General features: G+C 40.8%; 2 protein-coding genes across 3 annotated transcripts in view; one reads left to right on the top strand and one right to left on the bottom strand.

Moving 5' to 3' along the window:
• Nucleotides 1-25,137, bottom strand: part of LOC126066586 (vasodilator-stimulated phosphoprotein-like) — a 521,808-nt gene that overhangs the window by 273,184 nt on the left and 223,487 nt on the right. The gene's annotated exons all lie outside the window — the stretch shown is intronic.
• The window catches only part of AGTR1 (angiotensin II receptor type 1), a 55,825-nt gene that overhangs the window by 27,754 nt on the left and 2,934 nt on the right, over nucleotides 1-25,137 (top strand). The gene's annotated exons all lie outside the window — the stretch shown is intronic.

Below are 25,137 nucleotides of genomic sequence, written 5' to 3'. Positions count from 1 at the left end.
ATTTATCCCTAAGTGCTAAGTTTGCTCTCAGAAGTTTTGCTTAATACTAAAATAAATGCCCGTATGAATGCTTCCTTTCAAGAGGGATTAGAAGCTGAAGAGGAGCCTTGGTGGCACGTGGTTTGTATCCACCAGCTGCTCCATGAGAGAAGGTGTGACAGTCTACTTCTGTAAAGATTACAGCTTTGGAAACCCTATGGGGCTGTTCTACTCTGCCCTTTACTGTCCGTATGAGTCAGAATTGACTTGATGGCAACAGGTAGCAGCTAAAGATAACACAGTTTCTGAGGCACGTTCCCCATCTCACTCTGAGCTCTCCTGGTCTGCATCTAGCTCACGGAGCAGACGCTACCTCATTCTGTGGGCTGACACTCCTTCACTTTAGCACAAGGATTCCTCTGTGAGTAGCTGCCAGTGGTTCCCAACATAGCACCTTATGAGTTCTAAGAAAGTTTACATTTTCAGACCACCATTTTCCATCTTTCTTCTCAACCTGCAGACTCTATGGTTTGAAAAAAGTATGAAATTTGATCTCTTCACATGAAATGCAATTAAAATGGAAGTTAGCATTGCTGCAGTTCCCACCCTTCTCATCCAGTGTACTAAGTATAGAATAACGAACCATGTTCTTCCAGACGAACAGAATTCAGAATATGCTCATGAGAGCTAAACTTTTTCCAGCAAAGCTGGAAAATCAATTTACTTGCACAGGACGTTTTATTAGGGCTAGAATCCTAAGCTGTGTACATGCTAGCCAAGTGCTACTGTTAATCAGAAACCCCTCATATCCATGCAGTATTAACTATGTGTAATCCTTTCAATGCAACTGCCTAATCAGGAGTAGATATGTTGTCTTCATATGTTTTTTTTCTGAGTTCCCAAACCTGCAGTATGGAAATCCTGGTGACACAGTGGTTAAGAGCTACATCTGGTAACCAAAAGGTCAGTGATTCGAATTCACCAGACACACCTTGGAAACTCATCCCCTTTCACTATTAACAATTCTTGAGTGGTAGATATTTGTTGAATAAGTGTCAAAGCAATATGCAAGAATACCCAAATATCACAGGTTCTATGCTGGAGATATCACCAGTGAAATACGGCAATAGCTCTAAAAGCATATCGGTATCTTTTTACCGTATAGAAAAATGGAAGGGAAAAATTAAGTTGTGGCAAGTAATGAAGTGGGGGTGTGGGAGGGAAGAGTCCAGTCTGCCATTCTGAGCTAATTCTCAGAACTGAGCCAGGTTCGTCTTGTGTACCTGCAGATGGGGTAGCTCAGCTGTGTGAGACCAGGGATGGACGATAACCTCATCACATCTCTGTTTTCCCACCACCCCCAACTCCTCCACCTGTCAGTCTGTCGCACTGTGGTGGCTTACGTGTGGATAAGATGCTGGATGCTATGCCACCAGTATTTCAAATACCAGCAGGCACCACAGTGGACAGACTTCAGCAAAGCTTCCAGACTAAGACAGACTAGGAGGAAAGGCTTGGTGGTCTGCTTCCAAAAACTAGCCAATGAAAACCCTATGGATCACAACAGAATATTGTCCTGTATAGTGCTGGAAGATGAGCCCCCTAGCTTGGAAAGCACACCAAATACACAGTGGCCACAAAAATGGACTCATGTATATTGACAATCATGAGGAGGTGGAGGACTGGGCAACGTTTCATTCTGTCGTACGCTGGGTCGCCATGTGTCAGAGCTGACTTGACGGCAACTAACAACAAGCAATACTAACTCCTCAGTCATGGATCGTTATTGAATATGGAGATAAAAGAAGGGGCGTCTAACAATCGAGAGTAAAAAAACCAAAAAACCTCTTGCCATCGAGTCAATTCTGACTCATAGCAACCCCACAGGACAGAGCAGAACTGCCCCATAGGGTTTCCAAGGAGCGCCTGGTGGATTCGAACTGCCAACCTTTTGGTTAGCAGCCATAGCTCTTAACCACTACGCTACCAGGGTTTCCAAAAATCAAGCATATACATCAAGTGTTTATCGTGGTGTAGAAAACAGGAGTGGGATCTGCAGCATTTGGTGGAGGCTTGTAGTCTGTTTTCTCAATTGTAAAATTAGGTGATTGACCTGGATCCTAAATTGCAAATTAGAAGCCCTTGGACTAAATCTGGTTTGCAGAAGAGTTCTGTTTAGCTCCATACGGTATTTTATTTTTTCATTTGCATAACTTGAAAGCACTTCAAAATAGGAGATTTCATGTAAGTTTTAAAATTTCCAACTTATTTTCAAAAATAAGCCTATATCCCCCCTCGAGCCCCACTATGATTGGCTGGAGCTGAGAATCAAATCCCCAGCCCAGGGAGAAGGCAAGGGCCCTCCATTCACCACTGTAGTTCTTTACCCGCCTGTGACTCCCAGTCCCTGTATATGTTTCGGTATGAACCCTGAAGCATATAATTTCTAGGGACCATTCCAGCAATAAAATGCTATGAATCTCTGATTTAAACTATTTGAACAGAAGCAAAAGACTACTGGGAATAGTAGTTTAACTACATTATAGGTTATAATAGACTTTCCTTGGATAATCGGACCACCAAAGCACTGTTTATGATATAGTCGTCATGTATGTTTACAGGGACAAAGAGCACACATAAATATTCCCGTATTTCTCAGAACAGTAGCAGTAAGTTTGACCCAGAAATTTCTGTGATATCCTGATCCACCCTGACATGAAGTTACTCTCCAAACCTAAATTGAAAGTCCTTAAATTGCAGAGTGTTTTTTTTTGTAAAGACAAATCTGAGTGTGTTGGTATAACCCAAAGAAACCATGTAATTTATCTAGGGAAGGGCTCTAAGCTGTTTACATGCCTTATGTAAACAGCTATGGCTTTTGGAATGGACTGATATCTAAAGCATTTTCTCTTAATTGGAACCCTTCATATCAAGCCAAGAAACTTGTTGCCACGAAGTCAATTCCGACTCATAGCGACCCTATAGGACAGAGTAGAACTGCCCTATAGGGTTTCCAAGGAGCAGCTGGTGGATTTGAACTGCCGACCTTGTGGTTAGCAGCCAAGCTCTTAATCACTGCACCACCAGATATCCAAAATTATTACCATATTATGTTATTCTCACAAAGTTCTAATGAATTTCACAAATCTGCCGGCTCCATTCTGAGTATAAAAATATTCAGCCTAATTTGTTTTTCTATTATTTTATATAGTAATAAAATAACACCAAAAATGTTATTACCAGAAACAATACAGTGTTGTATAATTATTAGAAAGTGAATCTCATGGAATCATATTAAAGAACAACAATTACCACATTTTAACTCAAATAATTCAAACAGGAGACTTACATGAATACTAGGGGAGATGTTGGCAGTGAAATTTCTTTCTATGAATCCTGCATTTTTTAGGAAATTTTTTTGCTATTTAATTAGTTGAGGTAGGATTCACCAAGCAAAGGTCTATAGTGTAACATTTTTCCTCCAAGAACTTAAAATATTCTCAAAACCATCTGACTCCACTTCAGATGATAAACATATCATTAACCTTTTTCTTAAAAACAGATACTTGAAATTGTTTTATGGAATTAATAAATTCTGTCACCACATGGTATTGCATTGATAGGGCTTCTCACATTGTTCCAATCAATTTCTAGGGTATATGTAATAATGTGACAAATTAATTACACATATATAAAGTAAAATTGTATGGGGTAAGTTGGTGTATGTATAGGGCCATATGGATATACAGAATATATATACAGGCAGTCCCCAGGTTACAAATGAGATCTGTTCCTGTATCTTTTTTAAGTTGAATTTGTTTCTTTCTTTCTTTGTTTATTCTTCCTTTAATGCAAGAAAAGGCTCAAAGTCTTTTCAAACATTTAAAAGCTACACAGGAAGCAAGTGTAGGTGATCGTGAGGAAGAGTTTGTGGCAAGTAGGGATGGATTCAACTGTTCAAAGGGAGGGCAAGTTTACATAACATTAAAGGACAAGCAGGAGTTGTCCCTAAGTCGGATGTTCGTCATCTCTGGGACTGCCTCTATAAATATACAATCTCATGTCCCATAATTTTTGTTTGGGCGACGTCTGACCACATATACATCCATGGTCCCATACGGTTAAAATCTAGTTCAGAAATCTTGATCTGAGAATGGGATGCAGTGGACATAACTGGACATAGCAAACATAACAGCTTCTTGCACACAACACATTTACCTCACGTCTCTTGTATACAGAGCAGTTGAGCGGGCAGGCATACAATGGTACAGTACACTATGGTATCCCATACAACTTTGCTAAGTACAGGCAGTCCTATCTTATGAATGAGTTCTGTTCCAAAATTTGTCTTTAAGTCGAATTTGTATGTAAGTCGGAACAAGTAGGTACAGTTCATATCTAACGTCAGTTTCTCAAATGTTTGTCTTAGTATGTAGTATATAGTGTACCTTTCTATCCATAAAAAGCATTAAAGAAATACTTCCAGATACACGAAAACATCTTTAACCTAATAACACAGTGACAATAATGTTCTCATGCACGTCACAAAGTAGTACCCATTATTAGAAATCATTGTACGTACCTCGAATTTTTAATATAATAGGCTTTACAGGGATTGGTTCAGGACTACAGGTTGTACATAAGACAGACATTAATAACCCGGGGACTGCCTTATATAATACGATTTTTGCTCAAACACCTAAATCACGTAACGTCCTATTGCACAGAATGTATTGTGGATGTTGGAAATCCTGGTGGCTTAGTGGATGAGTGCTACAGCTGTTCACCAAAAGGTCAACAGTTCGAATCCACCAGGTGCTCCCAGTGGGTTTGGCTTTGGGTTTTATCATGGATATTAAGCAACACTTAACTGAGAGAGAGAGAAAATAAATACATGTGTAATAGTAATAAGAATAGGTAACACTTTTTGAGTGCTTAATACACAGCAATGTTTTTTCAATCTTTATTTTTTTAACTCATATTTTATTTAACTCTCATTCTAACAGTACAAAGTAGGTTTTAATCCCCTCTTTACAGATGAGTAGACTGAAGGTTCAGGGAAGGTCAGTGAATTGGCCAGTTTCACAATTAGTCAGGAGTGGAGTCAGGATCTGACCTTTGTGACTGCAAAGATTATCTTTTGTTTTGTTTTTTCCTATGATGTCAGCGTGGCAGTAGGCTCTGCTGAATTATAATGTTCCCTTTTAAGATTCTAAGTGCTAAATACATATTTCTTGGCATACAGATTAGCTTTCATTTATTAAATGGGTTTTTATTTTATATAGTGTATCCATACTAACAAGGAACCCTGGTGGCACAGTTAAGCCCTCGGCTGCTAACTGAAAGGTTGGTGGTTCAAACCCAACCAGAGCTCCACGGGAGAAAGACCTGGCAATCTACTTCCATAAAGATTATAGCCAAGAAAGCCCTATGGATTCTACCCTGTCACATGGGGTCACTATGAGTTGACATCGACTCGACAGCACTTAACAACAACATCCATGCTGGAAAAAGGGGGGTATATTATCTTTGGAGGAAATTATTTTAAACACTATCTTACAACAGTCTTCCAAGGGCCAGGTTATCACAGTATTAATCCCCTTTGTTAGATCAAAGCCCAAGGAAGGTTTAATGATTTCCCTGAGGTCTCAGTTCCTAGACAGGCAAAGAAAAAGCCCTCCAGTCGCCAGCCCCCAATTCTAGGCTGGTGCTTCCTCTGAGTTGTTTCCCCTGCTAAATGCTGCAGAGGAGTCCTGGTGTCTTAGCGGTTAAGCGCTCACCTGCTAACCCAAAGGTCAGCAGTTCGAACCCACCAGCCACTCCAAGGGAGGAAGATGTAGCAGTCTAGTCCCGTAAAGATTACAGCCTTGGAAACCCTATGGGGCAGTTCTGCTCTGTCCTGCAGGGTCGCTCTGAGTCGGCATCGACTGGAGGGAAAAAAAAGTGAGTGGCAAATACTGCAGTAAACCAATTGCTACTCCCCCACTTCTTCAGTCAAGCCACTCGTTTACTCATTGCCATGGGTTTTGTGTGTTAAGATTCCTTATCAGCATGCACCATATCTTTTCATTCCTAATTCTGACTGTTTCCATCCGATTGTTTATTTTGCACTTTATGGGCTTTTTCTTCATTTCTGTTGTCTCCTGATTACCTAAGAAAGGCTCATGTGCATCTTCTGAAAGTCCTGATATTGTTAATGAAAAGACCTTCTAAGTGACCTTGTTTGTCTCCATGGAGTTGCATATCATGACTACCAATGCCTCACTGAAATGTTACCCATTTGGCATCAGTCTACAGAAAAGGCTGAGCTCTGTGATCAAAAGTGCAGTCTAGTGATCAGAAGTGCAGAGATTAAAGTTCTTAATGGGAAAGGGGGCGCTGTGTAGTTTCCTCAGGCTTAGCTGGTCTTTCAAACTTTACCATGCTTTTCTTCCAGAACTAGTCTATAAGAAATTTGTAAGGAAAATAGCACAGGAACAACAACAAAAAAAAACTAAAACTTTAGGTCATAGAATTTTATACGGAGAACTCTATTAGTATAGCTTCTTAGAGACCTTTTTCCAGAAATGTTCTGCCTTGGCTACAAAGAGAACTATCCTGTCCCCTTATGAAGGTACCTGGGTGGTATAAATGGTTTGCTCTCAGCTACTAACCAAAACGTTCACGGTTCAAACCCACCCAGCGGCACCATGGAAGAACCAAAAAAAAAAAACCAAACCCACTGTCATCGAGTCAGTTCCGACTCATAGCAACCCTACAGGACAGAGCAGAACTGCCCCATACAGTTTCCAAAGAGCACCTGGTGGATTTGAACTGCTGGCCTTTTGGTTAGCAGCTATAGCTCTTAACCACTATGCACCAGGGTTTCCACCATGGAAGAAAGGCCTGGTGATCTGCTTCTGTAAGGATTAGTTAAGAAAACCCTATGGAGCAGTTCAGCTCTGTAACACGTGGGTCGCCATGAGTCGGAATCAACTTGATGGCATCGGGTTTTGGTTTCATGTCCTTATGGGTCAGAAGAGCAGTTTGGTAGAGGAGGCAAGTAATAGAGAAAGGTGCTAATTAACTGAAACACTTTGGTTCCCAAAACTTCTAGAAAGTATTGTTTATAACTAGGTATGATTATCCTCTCACTTTACTTTGTTTAATTCTAATGAATCCTTGATGACATTTTGTATTTAATGTGTTGTTACATACAGAAGAAGTACCTAATGTGAATGCGAGGCGGAATTTAAATTCAGATGTTGCAGCTGTTGTTGTTAGGTGCCGTCGAGTCGATTCTGACTCATAGCAACCCTATGCGCAACAGAACGAAACACTGCCTGGTCCTTACAATCGTTGCTATGCTTGAGCTCATTGTTGCAGCCACTGTGTCAATCCACCTCATTGAGGGTCTTCCTCTTTTCCGCTGACCCTGTACTGTGCCAAGCATGATGTCCTTCTCCAGGGACTGATCCCTTCTGACAACATGTCCAAAGTATGTAAGATGCAGTCTCACCATCCTTGCTTCTAAGGAGCATTCTGGTTGTACTTCTTCCAAGAGAGATTTGTTCGTTCTTTTGGCAGTCCATGGTATATTCGATATTCTTCGCCAGCACCACAATTCAAAGGCGTCAGTTCTTCTTCGGTCTTCCTTATTTGTTGTCCAGCTTTCACAAGCATGCGATGTGATCGAAAATACCATGGCTTGGGTCAGGCACACCTTAGTCTTCAAGGTGACATCTTTGCTCTTCAACACTTTGAAGAGATCCTTTGCAGCAGATGTACTCAATGCAATGAGTTGTTTGATTTCTTGATTGCTGCTTCCATAGTTGTTTATTGTGGATCCAAGTAAAATGAAATCCTTGGCAACTTCAATCTTTTCTCCATTTATCATGATGTTGCTCATTGGTCCAGTTGTGAGGATTTTTGTTTTATGTTGAGGTGCAAGCCATACTGAAGGCTGTGGTCTTTGATCATCATTAGTAAGTGCTTCAAGTCCTTTTCACTTTCAGCAAGCAAGGTGGTGTCATCTGCATAACGCAGATTGTTAGTGAGTCTTCCTCCAATCCTGATGCCCCGTTCTTCTTCATATAGTCCAGCTTCTCGGATTATTTGCTCAGCATACAGATTGAATAGGTGTGGTGAGAGGATACAACCCTGACGCACACCTTTCCTGACTTTAAACCAATCAGTATCCCCTGTTCTATCTGAACAACTGCCTCTTGATCTATGTAAAGGTTCCTCACGAGCACAATTAAGTGTTCTGGAATTCCCATTCTTCACAATGTTACCATAATTTGTTATGATACACACAGTTCCTTTGCATAGTCAACAAAACACAGGTAAACATCCTTCTGGTATCCTGTGCTTTCAGCCAGGATCCATCTGACATCAGCAATGACATCCCTAGTTTCACATCCTCTTCTGAAACCGGCCTGAATTTCTGGCAGTTCCCTGTTGATACGCTGCCCCAGCCATTTTTGAATGATCTTCAGCAAAATTTTGCTTGCATGTGATATTAATGATATTGTTCTATAATTTCCACATTCGGTTGGATCACCTTTCTTGAGAATAGGCATAAATATGGATCTTTTCCAGTCAGTGGGCCAGGAAGCTGTCTTCCATATTTCTTGGCATAGATGAACGAGCACCTCCAGCACTGCATCTGTTTGTTGAAACATCTCAATTGATATTCCATCAATTCCTGGAGCCTTGGTTTTCACCAATGCCTTCAGAGCAGCCTGGACTTCTTCCTTCAGTACCATTGGTTCCTGATCGTATGCTACCTCTTGAAATGGCTGAACATCGACAAATTCTTTTTGGTATAACGACTCTGTGTATTCCTTCCATCTTCTTTTGATGCTTCCTGCATCTTTTAATATCTTCCCCATAGACTCCTTCACTATTGCAACTCGAGGCTTGAATTTTTTCTTCAGATCTTTCAGTTTTTTCTGTGTGTTCCATCTGGACCTCGCCAGATGGAACACACAAAAATCAAATAGACTACATCTATGGAAAGAGATGATGGAAAAGCTCAATATCATCACTCAGAACAAGGCCAGGGCCCGAATGTGGAACAGACCATCAATTGCTCACATGCAAGTTCAAGCTGAAACTGAAGAAAATCAGAGCAAGTCCACGAGAGCTGAAATATGACCTTGAGTATATGCCACCTGAATTTAGAGATCATCGCAAGAACAGATTTGACGCATTGAACACTAGTGACCGGAGACCAGATGAGTTGTGGAATGACATGAAGGACATCATACATGAAGAAAGCAAGAGGTCATTGAAAAGACAAGAAAGAAAGAAAAGACCAAGATAGATGTCAGAGGAGACTCTGCAACTTGCTCACAAATATCAAGCAGCTAAATCAAAAGGAAGAAATAAAGTAAAAGAACTGAACAGAAGATTTCAAAGGGCGGCTCAAGAAGACAAAGTATTATAAAGACATGTGCAAAGAGCTGGAGATAGAAAACCAAAGCTGAAAGAACTGAAGAAAGATATTGCAGAATATTGCAGAGTCAGTCTAAATACCCAGAAGCCTGATGTGGATAGAGTCCCTCTGGCCCTCAGCCAGACTCTGTTCGTGGGACTGTGCCACCAGAGGGCAGGGTTTGACTTCTGGACACTCTGGTCTCCTCCCTCCAGGGGAGACCTTGGGGTCGCCACAAAAGCCATCACATTCTTGAAAGCTTTTTAATCCCTCTTCCGGAGTACTTGTGCAGAATCCTGGAGCTCTGGAAAATGCTTAGAGAAGGTAATTTCTAGAATGATCTGACACAACAGATATTGAATCAACTTAGAGTTTCAGAGCTCTTCTTACTAAGTACTTCACATGACCTTGGACTTTTGAGTGTTAACTGACAGGATTTTATCTTTCAAGGGACCCATAGTTTTCCTGAGAAGATATAAGTACAGGTAGTCCCCGAATTATGATGTGTTCGAGTTACGACAAACCTCATTGATAACCATCTTTTTTTTTGTATATCTTGTAAGTTAGTAATATGTACTACATACAGTGTTGTAGCACATAATTTGTTAATGTTATCATTCTCAGATGTTCAATGTTATGATTTATGAGGATAGTGATAATAAAAGGCAATAATAATGAAAACTTTTTAAAAAACGAGGTATTCGACTTACTTCAGAACCAACTTACGATGGCGTTGTCAGAACAGAGCCCTGTCCTAAGTCAGGGACTACCTGTACAATACATGACAGAAAGGTCACCAGTAAAATGCACTGTACAGTTAAATTATGCCACAAAAATAAAAGCTAGAAATTACAAAGGATTTAAAAAAAAAAAAAAAAAAGGAAGCCCCTTAACATTTTGGGATGGATAATTATTTGTTGTGGGGGCCTGTTCTGTACATTGTAAGATGATTTGCAGTATCCCTGATCTCTACCCACTGGATACCAGTTACACTGCGCTCTTTATCCTCCCCCGCCAGCCTTTGTGAGAACCATGAACATCCCCCATTAGACCAGTATGGAACCCTGGTGGTGCAGTTGTTAAGAGGTGACTGTTAACCAAAAGGTCAGATGTTCAAATCCACCAGCCACTCCTTGGAAACCTTATGGGGCAGTTCTGCTCTGTCCTGTAGAGTTGCTGTGAGTTGGAATCAACTCAGTGGCAACGGGGTTTCCTTCTTTCCTTCCTTCCTTACTCCCTCCCTCCCTTCCTTTTTTAGAGGAGTATGAAGAGATGACCTTACCAAAAAAAAAAAAAAAAAGTTGAGCCTTAAAACTAATTATGGAAGGCCAAAATATAAGAACCTGGTCTCTAAGCCTCAGTTTCCTCATCTAAAGAATGGAATAATGGTGCTGTCCCTCATAGAGCTCTCATAGAGGTGAAAGCGATTAGCACAATACTAGGCATGTGATGAGCACTCACTAATCATAAATAATAAATCATAAAATTAACATAAATGTTATTTTGGTCATTATTAAGCAAATATTATAAGGGTTTTAGATGAATCAGGTACCAACAGAAACACAAGAGAGTCGAGAACAACTGCCCATTAAATAAGCTGAATTAAAGACTTGCATGCCACTTTGTACGGGAGTTGTGCAGCTGAAAAGTTGTCCATAGACATTTTCCCCTTGGGGATAGCGAACCATTTCAAGGACGTTCTGTCTCCCTTTTCATGAGGCCAAAGGACAGGAGCTCCTGAAGCCCTAGCATCTGATGAGCTCTCAATGATCCAGAAATAAACTTTCAAGTGCTTTGGGGGATGTCTGTATGTAAAGAAATTGTATGTAAATATTCTCTAAATGGAGACTTTAGAATGATAACTCACTTCCACTCTCTTGATTTGTAAGCCTTACCTCTCTTACTGGAGATAAGAACCAAAACAAATGAGTGAGAAAAAAATGAACTGTTTCAAAGAGCCATGCCAGCTTCCCGTCTTCTGCTGAAACGGAGTAACTGCAGAGATTTTGAACTTGCTGAGGAACGTGGGCCTTCTTCAGCTAAAAATATTTGTTTATAAAAACCAGAAGATGTTAGATATTTCTCTTGCACTGGCTTATGATTTGAAATTTCTGCTGGCTTACGTGAAATTGAGCTCTCCTATTTCCTGCTGTGGGGTTCCCTCCCTCTGACCACAATTGCTTTCGGATTGGAGGCTTGTAACTTTGAGGACAAGAACAGAGTCGGCTCAGTTCCCTGGAAGAACAAGAGCAGAGTGCTAATATCTCAGTGAAGAAAGGGAAGCACTAAGGGGCCACTGGCAGCAAAGTTAGGAGGAGTGGAGTTGACGTTGACCATTGCTGACCTGAACAGTTTTGTTGCTGGTAATAAAGCAGCAATAGCTGGCTCAAAGTGATGGTGAGAAAAAGAAGTCGCTATGGCAACGTTAAAAACAAGAGGAGATGGTAGTTTTGGTGTGGCAGAGAAGGTTCACAGACACTCTCCTTGCCCTTACGAAGTGGCTGCTGTACGAGAAATGTGTTGCTTCACTGCAAAGCCTTCTGTGCAGAAACGCCCTATTTCCACTTTACAAACCAAGGTCTGCATTTTATTTTACATTTAGAGGAGAAACGAATTATCAGAAGGCAATGTCGTGCATTATCTTAGGCAACTGCCTTGGAAAGAGTTCATTTTTGTCTCCCGCTCAGACTGCACACGTATACTGGGGATATATTTTAATTTCAAATCTGATGTGTGACATCTGGTAACTCATTTATTGCTAATGAAGTTTTCACAGGAAACAGCAGTCACCGGTATCTCATCTTAGTTTTCAGTTGGCAAAGTGTTGTTTACCTTTTATTGGCCCAGCATCCGTGCCTCTTATCACACAGGCTGTTTAATTAGAAAGCATGACTAGCCCAAGGTAGAACATGAATGGCATGGTAAATCATGGTAGATGGAATGGTGTAACATTTTATTACCATCAATACTGTGGTATCATTGTAATTTATTTTACATACATATATATGTATATATAAATGTATATATATGTACATACAGAGGCAGATTATCCAATAGGCAAGGCAAGCACAGTGCTACAAACCAAAAAAAAAAAACCAAACCCACTGCCATCAAATCGATTCCGACTCATAACAACCCTATAAGACAGAGTAGAACTGCCCCATAGAATTTCCAAGGAGCGCCTGGCAGATTTGAACTGCCAGCCTGTTGGTTAGCAGCCATAGCACTTAACCACTACACCACCAGGGTTTCCAACAGTGCTGCAAGGTAAGCACTATGCATACCTTGCCTACCAGATCGTCTGTAGTGAACGCTTTCATATGGGTTTCACCATCTCTTTGATCTTTGAAATTGTTCACTATGGTTTAGTAAGTAAGCACAAGTAAGCCTGTGCTTACCTTGCTTCCTGGGTCATTTGCCCCATCAGGGATTGTAAATTTGAAAAGATGCTTTGATTCTGTGGGGTTCAGAGAGAGACAGATGGCAGCCATACCTAGAAACAGAGTCTTTGATGTGGTGAAACGGTTCACTACAGATGATCTGATAGGCAAGGTAAGCACTGTGTTTACCTTGCCTATTGGATTATCCACCCCGTGTGTGTGTCAAACACACACACACACACACACACAGATACACACCACACACACAAGAGAATTATCAGAGCTGGCAAAAACTGTCCAGTCTGAGTATCTTGTCAACAGTGCATTTTAGCCTCCCCATCTTTGAGCCTTTCATCTTCTTCCAGTTGTAGTATCACGTGCAGTTTCCCAATCTCTCTTTTCCAGATTTGCTTGCAGGGGGGAAATAGTCACTCACACCATAGTGTGAATTTAATAACATCAACAGAATTCCCAAAGTTCATAGCGTCTACACATACATGATCTCATCTGATTTTCCCAACAGTGTTGTGAGCCAGGCAGGGCAAATACTACATCATCATCAATAATCAGGGATGGATTACCCAATAAGCAAGGTGCACATGGGCTTCCTTGCGCTTACTTACTAATCCATAGTGCACAGTTTCATCTATTTTTCACATCTTTGATGTGGTGATGCCCATGCGAAATTGTGCACTACAGCTTAGTAAGCACAGTTAAGCCTGTGTGTGCCTGGCTTACGGTATGCCCATGTGTACCTTGCTTACTGGTTAATGTGCCCCTGTCAATATCATTATTATCATCATTTTTCAGCTCAAGAAAAATGAGTCACAGATTAAGTGAAAAGCTAAGATCCCACAGCTCGTAAGAGGTAAATCATGGGATTGATTCAGATGGTTGGTTCCCATCACCATGTTCTTCCCGCCACCTTATTCTGGCTGTCATCTGGGTCATTGTGTTCTTTTCCCAGGTAGATCTTAGTTGTAATGATGGCATGGAGGTAAAGTATTTCCTGCCTGACCCCATCTGTGAGTACGTACAAGGGGTAATTTACTAGATGACATCCTGTTGGGTGCCCCTCAACTACACTAGCCCCAACTGTTGAAAAGAAATAAATGAATGAGTAATTCTCAAGGTGCACTTGGGAGTTTGCCATCTCTACCACAGTGTTTGATACCTTATAAGGGCCAAATGGAGCCCTGGTGGTACAGTGGTTAAGAGCTCAGGCTGCTAACCAAAAGGTCAACAGTTTGAATCCACCAGCTGCTCCTTGGAAATCCTATGGGGCAGTTCTGCTCTGTCCTGTAGGGTCACTATGAGTTGGAATCAACGGTATTAGGTTTGGCTTTTGTTCGTTTGTTGTAAGGGCCAAATGAAAACATTTCATTGTAGCTGAGAATATTTCTGTTGTTTGTTTTATTTAGTTTTGGTATTAACCATGGGCTATCAACATTTAGGAAACTCTGGTGGTATAGTGGTTAAGCATTATGGCTGCTAACCAAAAGGTCAGCACTTCGAATCCACCAGCTGCTCCTTGGAAACTATGGGGCAGTTCTACTCTGTCCTATAGGGTCTCTATGAGTCGGAATCAACTCGACAGCAATGGGTTTGGTTTTTGGGGGTTTTATCAACATTAAAGCCAGGGTTTCAAGTTAAGATGCCTATAAAACCCATTGCCATGAAGTCAATTCCAACTCATAGCAACCCTACAAGAACTATAAGTTTCCAAGGCTATATATAATCTTTACAAAAGCAGACTGCCACATCTTTCTTCTGCAGAATGGCCAGCGAATTGAAACTACCATCTTTTTGTTTAGCAGCTGAGCGCTTAACCGCTATGCCATGAGGGCTCCTTCAAGATGTCTTTGGTGCAGTGGTTTGCTAACACTAGTATGCATCAGAGTCTCCTGGAGGCCTCACTGGCACACAGCTTGCTGGACCCCACCCACAGAGTTTCTGGTTCTGCAGGCCTGAAGTGGGGCCTGACCTGCCTGAGATTTACGTTTCTAATTCTAACAGATTCTCTGGTAATACTAATGCTGCTATTCAAGGGCCATACTTGGCTTAAACATTGGCAGAGGGGCCAGGTAGGTGACTTAACTACTGATGCTGTGTTTCCAACATGGTGGCCAGCCACAGGTAGTGATCGAATGCCTAATCATTAATCCCAATTGAGATACACTCTAAGTAAAAATTACACTCCAGATTTTGAAGTCTTGGTACCAAAATAAAATATCTCAAATTTTTTAATATTGAATACGTAATGAAATAGCAGTATTTGTGATACATGGACTCAAATAAAAATGTATTATCAAAGTTAATTTCATCTGTTTCTTTTTACTTTTTTAATGTGACCACTAGAAAAATGTGTGTCTTGTAGTTGGCTGGCATTGTATTTCTGTTAGACAGCACAGACCTAAAGAGTAACACAGTAGGGAATGGTAGGGTTTATGGAACTGAAAAGGATTCAGATCCCAAAAACCAAGGACACTTTAGGGGCAGAAAATGTGCCTGTTGGTCAGATTTGATCTGAGGCCTCCAATTTATACCCAGACATTTGTTACCACAGAATGAAATGTAGGCGCTATACAATATATGCCATTTCACCTTTCTTTCAGCCTTAATCAAGTATCTGCTGAAGACTCTTGAAATAGAAGCATTACATTCTAATAATGAAAATATTTCTGCTGAATTTCTGAATGAAAAAATTCCATGACCCTTTTGAAGTTCTGGGCTGTCATTCCTTAAACTCATTTCACTTACCCTTGAATTATACAAAGGTTGTGTTTTCAGAGTGCTTTTCTATCTTCCATAAAAGACCTCGCCTTTTTTTTCTTTAAAAATATCTATGAAGGAGGTGAGAGCAGGTGTTGGTACTCCCATTCTAAATATTTCATAATATTTAAGATATAACAAAGGAAGAGATTACATTGCCTACCTGGGATTATGGCGCTGGTTAGTGATATTGCTAACTCTTTGACAGGACTCCGATCCAGTGCTTTCTCTGAAATTTGATTGCATTTCCATGTAAAAAGTGTAAAAATTAAAGTCATGTAAAGCCTACATGATTGCACATGGAAAGAAATGAAGCTAAACGATAAAATCAAAGAAGCATCACCTTTATAGAACCCATTTTCCTGTGACAGAAGCCCTTGTAGCTCTCAAAGCATTGGTTATTATAATACTTCAAAGCATAATATTAAATAATATAGTACTGTGAGGTTTTTTGTTTCCTTGTTGGGGTTTTTTGTTTTTGGTAATATTCTGCCCTCACCTATAACCTCAATCGTGCGTGTGTGTGTTTGGGGTGGGGGGTGTGGCAACTGAATCATGGTAACTAACTGCCAAACTTTAAAAAGCTGTATTTCCCCACAAAGAATCTGCGAGTAAATTCATTCTGTATGAGTTATTTTAACAATCACACATTGCATCACTCTTCTCATAAAAAAAAAAAAAAAGGATGACCTAATCTTATGACTCCCTAACTGCAGGGCATACTTTTTATGTCGCTTTTATCCATGGCAAGATGTGTGGACTAATCTGTCTGTACCTCTTGACCTGGTATTGCCTGTGAATAACACAGCAGATACCTGGGAGGTTCACAGTCTTTGGCCCTAAATGGAGTGAAAGGAGCTAAGTAGAGCCCAAACCCATAACCTTGACACCATTAACCACAACCAGCTATCCAAATGCTGTGCTTTGGAAACAGTTTTTTGAATGAGTATTAATTTTTTTTTTAAAGAAAAAATATACTTTCCATATAGTAATTTTATCTGGACTTTCTTTATTCATCTTTAGTAAAAGGTAAAATTATTATTGTTGTTTTTAAAGCCGTGAATTCTGTGTTTGATTATAGAATGCTACTAAATCAGTTTGGCAAAGCACTCGGCTGCCAACTGAAAGGTTGGTGGTTTGAATCCACCCAGAGGTGCCTTGGAAGAAAGGCCTGGCAATCTGCTTCTGAAAAATCTACCGAATACCCTATGGAGCATAGTTCTACTCTGACACACATGGGGCCACCATGAGTCAGGATCCACTTGACAAAAACTGGTTTTGTATCGGAAGATGGATGGACGGACGGACGGGTGGTAAACTTAATGATATATCATAGGTCATTTCTACTTGCCAAGCCATAATTACCTTTGTCTTCATAAAGGTATATACCCGTTTAAAAGAATGAATACGAAAATTTAGTGCTCCCGTAGGTTTCTTCAGCATGTAACCAACTTCCTGAAGATGCAGAGGCCTGGAGATGATAAATGACTGGTTCAAGGTCACCCAGCTAGGGAAAGACAAAATTAGAACTCCAGTCTCTGTACACATTGTCTAGGACAAATTTGCAGACTATCGTTCCACAGAATATTCCTACTGCAACCAGGACATGTGGGCAATTTGGGGAAACATGTACAGTATATTGAATATTTAATCCTCCTGCTTCATTTAAAATTTATGATTATATGGTTTATATAATGCTTAAAAACTCTAATCTGGAATGAATTGCCATGTGGCCAATAATCTCTAACATAAAACTCATACTACATATAAATTCTATAATATTATCATAATTTCTTAAGGGTGTAAATTAATTAGTGCTTCCCTTCCTGCCCAGTAACATTCCTCACATGCCCCTTAAAGTGGAATTTAAAATGAGATCAGCAGTTTCTGCTGCTGAATTAAAGTTTAAAAGAGGCAAGAGCAGTGTCGCTTTGCATAAGGAATCTGGGGTTTTGTTCACAAGTTGAATCAAGAGTTGTTGATCCATAAAGAGCTGGCCACAGAGGTGCCGCCTTTTTTTTTTTTTTTTAACCATAAAAAGTACTTTATTCTGTAGCCAATTCTGAACCATTAAATAATTTTTTTATTGCACTTTAGAGGAGGTTTTATAGAACAAACTAGTTTCTCATTAAACAGTTAGTATACATATTCTTTTTGACATTGGTTAACAACCCCACGACATGTCAACACTCTCCCTTCTCAACCTTGGGTTCCCTGTTGCCAGCTTTCCTGTTCCCTACTGCCTTCTAGTCCTTACCCCTGGCCTGGTGTGCCCCTTTAGTCTTGTTTTGTTTTATGGGCCTGTGCAATCTTTGGCTGAAGGGTGAACCTTGGGAGTGATTTCATTACTGAGCTAAAGGGTGTTTGGGGGCCATATTCTCGGGGTTTCTCCAGCTTCTATCAGGTCAGTAAGTCTGGTCTTTTTTGTGAGTTAGAATTTTGTTCTACATTTTTCTCCAGCTCTGTCCAGGACCCTCTATTGTGATCCCTATCAGAGCAGTCAATGGTGGTAGCTGGGCGCCATCTAGTTGTACTGGACTCAGTCTGGTGGAGACCATGGTAGTTGTGGTCCCTTGTTCCTTGGACTAATCTTTCCCTTGTATCTTTAGTTTTCTTCATTCTCCCTTGATCCCGAAGGAGTGAGACCAGTGGGGTATCTTCAATGGCCACTCACAGGCTTTTAAGACCCCAGACACTACTCACCAAAATAAAATGTAGAACATTTTCTTTATAAACTATGTTATGCCAATTGCGCTAGATGTTCCCTGAGACCATGGTCCCCACAGCACTCAGTCTAGCAGTTCGGTCCCTCAGGGAATTTACATGTGTCTGTGAAGTTTCCATGACCTTGCCTTATACAAGTTGTGCTGGCTTCCCCAGTATTGTGTACTGTCTTACCCTTCACCAAAGTTGAGGTGCTGCCTTTTTCAACTGTTGAAAAAGGAAAGCTAGTGAGCATTCTCCAAGAGCCGTATTATTCAAAACTATGCTTCCCTTACCCTTGAGGGCCAAGATGCAGATTGGTTGAAGTGTGGTTATGATTCTAGTGGGAAAATTATATGAGGCCATGTGTTTGAAAAATTTTGGAGTATAAGAGGACAGAGGTTCATTTCTATACAGACTTTGTTCCAGGTTGTTATATTTTTATTTTCTCCTAGTCTTTGGAGCTGTCCTCTCTCCAGGCTTTCCAGAAAACCTTCCATGGCCCTTCATACTTAACATAACTAGAATATTTTCTAACACCAGTATGTCAAAGGAAGATTTTTTTAAGCATTTGAGTTAGATTTAATCACTATCTTTCATTCCTACGTGTTTCTTTTTTCTTTCTGAAATAAAAGACAACAAAAACAGTCGAGAGTTTGGGACAGACACAAAAGGTAGGAAATATCATCGGGATAAAGCTGTGGAAGGAGTTGTCTAAACCAGAATTTATGATAAATAGGAATTTCTGGAGTGGAGATAAATTTATTTCTGGTTGTGTGTTCCATTATTAAATACTAAAGTCTTCAATGATTCCCAAGAAGCAAAATTTAGGATTAACATTTTACTTTTATTGAAATTCATAGCCTAATTGGAAAGAAACTTCTAAGTTTCCTTTAATAAAGCTGGGTTTTTGGGCTTCTCGTGCTATTTTGAATGAAGCAAAGTAGAGGACAAGTTAGGGATAAGGGAATATTTTACCACCATCACCTCGGTCGGTTACAGTTAGTACATGTGGAAGTAAGAAGGCACATCGTCCTGTTTCATCTCTTGTGTGGGCAGGCCACCGTGGGTGATATTGACTTGAGAACAAGGTCAGAAACCATTACTTATCACTTAGACATATCACACAGCCATTCGTTGAGTTTGAGGAGACTGGATCTTAAGTACTGAATTAGTATGGCATTAATACTTTTAGTAAAATACATATTGTATTGAGAAAAGCATTCACCCAAGAATTGCAGGGATTATTCTAGTGAACCAAATTAGCTCTAAGGAAAGCTTTTAGCTTAGAAAAGTTAAGCTAGGGTTGCCAACCGATTCCATGGCATTCTTCTGTGCATGTGACTTGAAAGCAATTCTAGCCACTTGCCCCACGGTGTTGCTTCTCTGCCCTGCTCCCCTCTCTTTGGCTGCCAGATGACCATCATGGAAGAGTGGAGCTTGGGAAGGTCTGGATGCTTCATCAAAGGGATGAGGAGAGGTAGAGGGGGGATAAAGATTATAACGCAACCCTTAGTGGGTTAAAGTAACTTATCTCCAAATCACAGGTAGGGCAGCTTCCAGTCAAGTTGAGGACAATGGACTAAGCAGGCATGGAAATGGCCCTTCCTGCTTTAAACACATTACATACTGGGTCACAGCCCTAAAGGCACTCAGTAGGAGTTGAGACTACATGGGCCAGAGAAGGACCAATACTAGACCTACCTGGTTCTAACGACTTTAGCAGAATGAAAGTTGGGGCCACTAGACTTGTGTACTGAAGGCATTTGAAAATGAATCTCCTGATTAGAGGCAGGAACTGAAAAACTACTGCCTAATCATGACCAAAGATCAGAAAACTTCTGTATGCCAGTCAAGGTTTGACTTGGGAAGAGAAGGGCTGTGTGATGTCGAAGAATGGGTCGAGTGCCTTAACAGTATCTGCAGAAAAAGTATGAGGTTGTAAACTAAGCTGAGAAGCTGGCATTACATACTCTTCCAGATGAAGTGAGCGTCGTATGCCCAAGCATACAGAAACTTCACAGGCCTTCAACCGTCCAGGCTCTCAGGCCCCGTAAGGAAGTTAACTGCCACTGAAGCTGAACTCACAGTCAAAGATGATGAAACCTAAGAGGAAGGCATGTACCAAGAAAGAGCATCCTCAGGTGCAAAAACTAGTTGAATTTACACCTGAGGAACTACAAATAGTAAAGCAATTGAGTAGGGACTCTTAACATACAGGTGTTCAAAATGTTTAAGGAGATAAAGGAAGAAATAGAATCCATAAAATAAGAACAGAAGGTTGAGAAGTAAGAACAAGTGGATTTGAGAAAGAAACCAGTAGAACCCCTAAAATTTTTAGCTCCAACTTCTATGATTCAGTAAATTCACAAATGGAAATTAACAGTTGTTTACTCTAGAACATCTCATTCATTACTAAGGGGGTGGGGGGAAAGGAGAGTAAACAGATGCTTTCTAAAGGCTGAGATATTAAATAGGAGCAATAAAGAGAATGACTTTTGAGCAGGATGGTTTATTGCACTGTCCAACCTCCAAAGCAAATGACTTAGACACTGGCCTACTCTTTGCTCTTTGAGAAAGATACTTTAGTAGAAGATTATTCTAAAATATAATTACTTGGTCTTTTAGTTCCCTCTTTATTATCATAGGAAGCTATGGGTATTCTTTTCTCTTTAGATTGCCAACTCATTTAAAAAGGAGCTTGTAATGAACAATTTAATTAGATTGGTTTCAGCTCATCTAAAAGCTTAAGAAGGTATTAATATTCTAATGAAAAGTCTTGGGGAAATATTCATAGAATTAAAAAAAAAAGAAGAAGAAAAAAATCCCCTATCTTATCCTTGTTTTTAAGAACCTGGGAAGCTGTCAAGGAATTCAAAAGTAGAAGTAAAAAAAAAAAGTAAGCAGTGACTAAATGTGCTTTGGACACCAGGAGCCAAGCCTATGTTTGCAACAGGCTGAAAGTTCCCACCTGAATCATGGCAAATTTATTCAGCTGCTTAAGATTAATTTTTACTCATACTTAAAAAAAAAAAAAAGGCAGCGTGGTATTTTTAGACTTTTAATGGCAACGGAAGGAGTTTACCAATGATAATTCTCCTTTTTTTTTTTAAATTTCTTATGCTTTCTTGACCCATGGCTGTTCTGAGTCAATGCTTGCCTTGTATTCCCAAAGTAACCGTAAAGATTCAAATAAAACACATTTATTAAACTCTTCCTATTTGACAGGTATGCCCAGTGCTCTTACATTATCTAATTCCTACAAAACTATGTTCATCTTTACGATGAACATTTCGTAAAGATGAGGAAACTGAGGTTCACGTTAAGAGAAATGGGGTGACTTACCCAGAGCCACACGGATTTTTAAGTGGCAAAGGAAGAGTCCGTTACAGATCCTTTCCCCTAAACCCCATCTTCTTTTCCCCAAAGCAAAATGGTACTATGGAATTCATGTAAGCCATAGAGCTGGGTAAGAGATATGGCAAGAACCAGAAGTAGGGAGAGAGAGATCCTTCGGTGTTCTACCTGCCTACAACCCTGCCGGAGACCAAGCAGCAGTTTATCTGGTAGATTACATCTCTGTCTCCTTCAAGTGGAAGGATCAAGGATCACCAAAACAGGATCTCTTTCAGCTTCAAAGGGAAGAGACACCCTTTCCAATTCACTCATCATCAGTCTAAGGTGGTTGTCCTTATTTCTGAGAACCATGTTTCTCTAAGGAAGTTTATCTGTGGCAGTGGAGCAGACTGGGGGACTTGGGGCCTTATACAGCCAGTATGGCGCATGACCCCCTCCTACCAAGAAATGCCCTGTGCACATCCATTCCCCACACCCCTGCCTAGAGATGTGGGTAATGGTAATAATTTTACATGGAGCAGTTTTCCTAGATGATACTGCAGGCATTCATAGGAGAGAAAAGTTGAAGTGATGGCACGATCTCTACTTCCACTTGCTTGGCCAGCTGGTTGCCTTAAGTTCTAACCACGCTGTTTCCCATGCGTCCTCCAAGGTCTAAGTGCCAAATCCTCTGGAAGTGCCCTGACTTCCCGATTCCCCCAGACTGGTTCGGTGATAAACACAGAACATTCCGCATGCTTCTGATATGGTATAGTATTCAACACCCTGGACTCTGGTTCTGTCTTTAAGGAGCCCTGTTGGTGCAATGGTTAAGAGCTCAGCTGCTAACCAAAAGGTCGGCAGTTCAAATCCACCAGCCGCTCCTTGGAAACCCTTTGGGGCAGTTCTGCTTTGTCCTATAGGGTCACTATGAGTTGAAATCTACTCGACGGCAATGAGTTTGGTTTACGGGTTTGGTCCCCCAGCTCGACTAGAATGCCTTAAAGGAGGAGAAAGACCGTGACTTTATTCATTTTACCTCCCTGACACCAGCACATGGCAGGTGTTCAGTGAATATATGATAAATGAATGACTGGCCCCTGAATGCGCTATTTGTATTTGTATTTGTTTCCCTTTGCTTGCTCACACTGTTTCCATTGCGAAAAATTCATTTTCCCCCTTTCCTCCTCCCTCAAGTGTGAGAAAACACATCTCCCCACTATGTAGAAAATCTAGGTCATTAATCAGATAAATGTATGTGTCGAATGTTTTTCTACGTATTATATTCAGTGCTATGTCCAGAGACTCTCAAGTGATACGCCCATTAAAATAATAACTACATCACTAAAATTTCCAGGGATGCTCCCCTAGCTGTTCAGAGCAAGCTTTTACATACCAAACATTAAAAACTCATTGCCATCGAGTCATTCCAACTCATAGCGACACTGTAGAACAGAGTAGAACCGCCCCATGGGGTTTTCCAAAGAGTGGCTGATGGATTCGAATTGCCCACCTTTTGGTTAGCAGCCATAGCTCTTAACCACTGTGCCACCAGGGTTCCTACCAAACATTAGCCAGTATGAATCCATGGGAACAGAAGAAGAGGCTGCCCTCAGCTTGTGAAGGAGTTAGAGTCCAAAACTATGTTTGTAAGTTGGTCCTTTCAAATGCAGAACTTTTTCTCATATAAATTTTGTTATAAATGATGCTGACAGTTTCAGACTTGATAATAAAATTTTTCTCACGCCAAAATCAAACTCATTGCCATCAGGTTGATTCCGACTCATAGCAACCTTATAGGTCAGAGGAGAACTGCCCATAGGGTTTCCAAGGGGCAGCTGGTGGACTCCAACTGCCAACCTTTTGGTTAGTAGCCATAGCATTTAACCACTACTCACTCTAGACATAGAATTAATAAAGCCAGCCTCAGTCATGTGCCTGCAAAGTAGAGTCAGAGGGGAAAAGTGGGAAGAAAGAGGAATTTCCTCCCTGCTTTGAGAGCTCAGAGGGAAGCAACGAACTCTAACACATCAAGTTTATCCCTTCCCATCTTTTAGTGCCTGTGTGCCCACGCTGAACCAAGTTTGCTGCTTCCCTAACTCTCAGTTATGGAGTTCACTCAGGCCCCCTATAATCTTTGACGTTTTCTAACCTTGAAAGTTCTAATATTCCCTTAGATCCACATGATCTCAACTAGATGTTAGAAAGTTAGCAGGATAAATAAGTTAATCCACATTAAGATGTAAATGGCTGCCAGCCCCAACACCTTTTGTGAAGCATATACTTTTTAATAAAGAATATCAGTTTACACAAATGAGTTTATACTTGTAAACTGGCATAATTTCAGTCACTATAATAAAATGAATTGAAAAATCAACAAGGTGGCAAGCTAATCCTTCTAGGTGAGAAAGAAATAGATCCTATCTCCCTGAGAGCCTGGCCCTAGTTTCTTTGAAATTATTCCTTCTTTTCATATTCTGTTTACTAAAGCACAGAGTTCTAAAAGTACTAAGGAATTTTTTTTTTTTTTTGGCCTGTTTGTTTTGTTTTGTTTTTCTTGTTCATGAGGATACCAAGGTTAGTTCTGGGGAATTTCTATGAGGTCCTTTGGGGAGTAAGATAAAAACTGGTTTTATAAGCCCCATAGAGATTAGTCTCCTTTATACTCATTGCTTTTAAATTATGCACTCATTTATTTCTCCACTCACTGTCTTGTTCATCAGACATTTCTCATCTGCCTCCTGGAATGTACCAGAACCTAAACTAGTAAACAGGATGACTCAACACAGGCTGTACCCTCAAGGAGCTGACACAAGAGTGGGGAAGACAGATAGGTCAACAGACAATTATAGTGTCAAAAACTGTGTTGATAGTGTCAAAGGGGCTGAGTAAAGGCAGCACCATTTCCTGGGGAAGTCAGGAATGCTTGAGCCCACCAATAGGTATTATCCAGTCCCAATGCCACAGAGGATGTGACATTTGGAGTGGATAATGCCTATTGGTAGATACTAATGTCCTCATGAATGAAAGGAGAAGAAAGAGATTTAAATTATACAAGGCTGAATACAAAATAAGAAGATAATGAGAACATGGAACCAAAAACTGGGTGGGGAGAACAACTTTGCCTACTCAGAGAGGCAAAGGGGCCACTTTAGAACCCTTTTCTTCCCACGTGTTATCACCTACAGGAGATATATCCATGCATGGTGTAGCACCTCTTTACACCAAGATGGACACTACCCTGGGCGCAGGTGTCCAGGGTACCCAGATGCCAAACACAACCTCTCTGGGCAGCCAATAGTATCTTCTCACTGTTCCTGTTCTTCTCTAGGACATGTTGCTACAAGGGGAACACACGGCCATGCTCATCCAGAGACCTGCTCCTGATGCATCAGTAGGATATACATGCCCGGCACCACTGCCCTGCCTGGCTGTCCCTTCCTGTGCCCAGCGCTGACTCTCCCCTCAGCATGCCACATCCCAGACATTACCCCACAGCACTTTTGGCCCCCTTCCCAGGGCTTCCTAATGGACGCCCGTCTAGGGCAG

The sequence above is a fragment of the Elephas maximus genome, chromosome 23 (genome assembly GCF_024166365.1).
Source record: "Elephas maximus indicus isolate mEleMax1 chromosome 23, mEleMax1 primary haplotype, whole genome shotgun sequence".
NCBI lineage: Eukaryota > Metazoa > Chordata > Mammalia > Proboscidea > Elephantidae > Elephas > Elephas maximus.
Note: the sequence above shows the minus strand (reverse complement) of the source record. Positions and strands in the feature narration are given on the sequence as shown.